Source organism: Chrysochloris asiatica, unplaced genomic scaffold (assembly GCF_000296735.1).
Source record: "Chrysochloris asiatica unplaced genomic scaffold, ChrAsi1.0 scaffold00375, whole genome shotgun sequence".
In the NCBI taxonomy this organism is placed as follows: domain Eukaryota; kingdom Metazoa; phylum Chordata; class Mammalia; order Afrosoricida; family Chrysochloridae; genus Chrysochloris; species Chrysochloris asiatica.
Genome location: NW_006408893.1, coordinates 2,067,039 through 2,070,100, shown reverse-complemented (window position 1 = coordinate 2,070,100; position 3,062 = coordinate 2,067,039). Strand labels below are relative to the sequence as shown.

The 3,062-nt window shown below is 40.0% G+C and overlaps 1 pseudogene; it reads left to right on the top strand.

Moving 5' to 3' along the window:
* The first annotated feature begins 2,063 nt into the window (after window positions 1-2,063).
* On the top strand, window positions 2,064-2,798 carry LOC102833762 (annotated as a pseudogene).
* Window positions 2,799-3,062: the final 264 nt, after the last annotated feature.

Below are 3,062 nucleotides of genomic sequence, written 5' to 3'. Positions count from 1 at the left end.
CTAAGACATAATAATCAAATTATTCAAAACCAAAGACAGGAAAGAATCCTGAGAATAGCTCAGGAAAAATGAAAAGGTGAACCAATAAGTAGACTGAGCTCTGATTTCTCCACAGAAATCATTCAGGAAAGGAGGCAATGGGATGATATATGCAAAACTCTGAAAGAAAAAGATTGCCAACCAAAAATCAAATACACAGCAAAGCTGTCCCTCAAATATGATGGCAAAATTAGGACACCTCCAGATAAACAAAAATAAATGGAATTTGTAATAACCAGATCAACTTTACAAAAATTACTAACGGGTGTTCTTTGGATTGAGAACCAGCAACAGCTCAAACAAATGACTAAGAAAAAGAGCTAGGAATGGTATTAGAGGGTTGAATAGACTTTGGAATTGTAAAAATGGAAATTTAGGTGAATGATATTGAGGTGTATCCCAATTTTCCCCAGTAAAGCAGAGGAAAATAGGGACGTAGTCAGAAAATTGCTACAGGAATAGTCGAGCAAACTTAATAGAGCTTTTGAATCAATAAAAAACCTGCAAAAAGAGGTCCAGATGATTAACTCTAAAATGTCAAAAAATGACACTGAAAGGGCAAAAGAACAGAATTGAAGGAATGGAAGCCAGAATCAGCAAGCTTGAAGATAAGTCTCTTAATAATGCTAAGATAAAAGAAAAAGAAAATCTGAAGAAAGCCTAAGATTCATAAGGGACAACATGAAGAGGAATAACATGAGGCTGTCTAGAATTCCAGAACACAAAGAGACAAAAAAAAAAGAAAAAAAAAAATTTAGAAAATACAGAAGAGATAGCCGAAGAGCTTCTGGAAGAGAACATCCCTAACCTCTTGAAAGATGAGAAGATAAGCAATAAAATGGCTGCACGAACCCAAGGAAGGATAGATGCCAAAGAAAATCACCCAAGGCATACCATAATCAAACTCTCCAAAACCAAAGACAAGGAGAAAATCCTAAAAGCATCTAGAGAAAAAAGAAATGTTACATACAAAGGAAAGCCAATAAGGTAAGCTCTGACTTCTCAGCAGAAATCACATGGGTAAGAAGACAATGGGGAGAAATATACAAATATCTGAAAGAAAAAAATTGCCAAACAAGAATCACATACCCAGTAAAGCTGTCAATCAAATACGATGGCAAAATCAAGACATTTCAGAATATTTGAAGATGAGAGAGAGAAGAGTAAAGGCTGGTTGGGCCAAAGTGCGGTGAGACCTGGGGACTCCTGAGCCCATAGACAAGGACATAGAGCTGAGAGAGAAGCATCCAGCTAATATGAAGTGAGGGGAGAAGCACAAGATTGGAGGGGCCTGCAATCATTGTAATGAAGCAAGGTATATGATTTGTTGAAGGTAAAACTTCATTCAATTCACAATAAAAATGTTTAAAAAACTTACAAAGAAAAGCAGAGTCTCCAGAAGTAGGTCCCCAGGCCTTTAAAAAATTGTCAGTGAGAGATTACGATGCAGGACTGATATTGAGGACCACAAGAATGTACCTTATTTCAACTTATTTTCTTGTCTGCACAACATCTTGGATTTTAAAACAAATTTGGATTTTAAAACAAATTTGATCACCTGCTGAGGTGATCAAAGTGACTGGGTCTGCTGAAGCTACAGATAGATATTTTGGGGACCGGAGAGAAGTTGAAACTGAAAAGTAAGGCAGGTCCCAGATAATAAAAGGAATGTTTATGTTGGATGGAAGTCCAATTTCCTATCGTGTCACATTATGACACTTCTTTCTTTTCTCACAAATGATTTTGATATTTTGCATCAAGTTGTAGGGCAGGGGTGGAGTCCTGAGAGAAGAGGTGGCCAGGGACCTGCCTGACAGAATGGATTTTCTGTTGGAATGAAGCATGATGGGAGATATGGTTTGTTTATGCAGAAAAGGGAGGAACTGCTCTAAGCAGAGAGAGGGAATGAGTGCAAAGACTGTGTGGCAGGACAAAGCATGGCATGGGTTGGAATGGGAGACTATCCTCTGGGCTGATTGCAACCAGCATCCTGTGGTTACTAACTGCTCTTCATTCACCTATTGATGCCTCCCAGAGAAAAGCCCACGCTGAGGTCTCAGAAAGCTCTGCTGCTACTCCACCAACAACCACTCGAGGGCCCCAGACACCAGGATGCATCTCAACAACTTTCCATCAGTCACACTACACATGTGCTCAGTGAGCTCATTGAAAGGACACCATCACTTTCTGGGTATTCCCTCAGTTTGATAGAAGAGCAGAAAGCTGTTTCCCAGTTTTCCGGAAACATCATCACTGAGACCAGGCAAGACATTTAAGTCAAAAAAATCTACAGCTTCCAAGTTTCCACATCTGACCTTTGAGAGTCCACAGTCTTCTTCCAGTTCAAGGACATTTGGGACTCCCTTTAATCAGGGATTGTCCCTATCAGTCAGAAAAGGAGATTTCCAGAAGGACCTTTAATGCCAATGCTCAGTCCCCAAAGCTGCAGGAAACTGTCAGTCCCTACACTTGAGCGCAGCTTATGTGTTTCTTCTGCCTGATATTCAGATGCCAGAGTCATCATCTGTGAGGAAAGATCTTACCCATTCCCCCAGATCAGAAGGAAAACAGCTTGTCAAGCTGCTCCCTTCATACTAGTACTCCCAGGAGCTCAGAGCCTGGGCCTATCTATTCTGGTTAAAGACACTCCTGAAGACAAGTATGGGCTAAAGGTCACCTGGAGGAGAGGCCAGCACCTATTGGCTTGCCTCAGGGAGAGAGGGAAACTCAGCAGAAGCCAGTTGATTGTGAAAAACTGACAACAGCCCCTCTCTTTATTAAAAAACTCAAGAAATTGTTTGCTGGTTTTCATAGAGTTGCTGACGTCACACTTCTGGCTCACAAGAGAGTGTATCAGTAGCAGAAATTTGCAATAACACCAATAGAAAAGGGGATTTTCACTAGAGCCCTGAAGTCCTAAGGGAACTCAATACCCATGTTTGCTTTTTTTAAAAAATATCTGATGTCAATAAGCAGTTACGTTTAATATTATAAACAGTTCATTTCATACTTTTCCTATAATT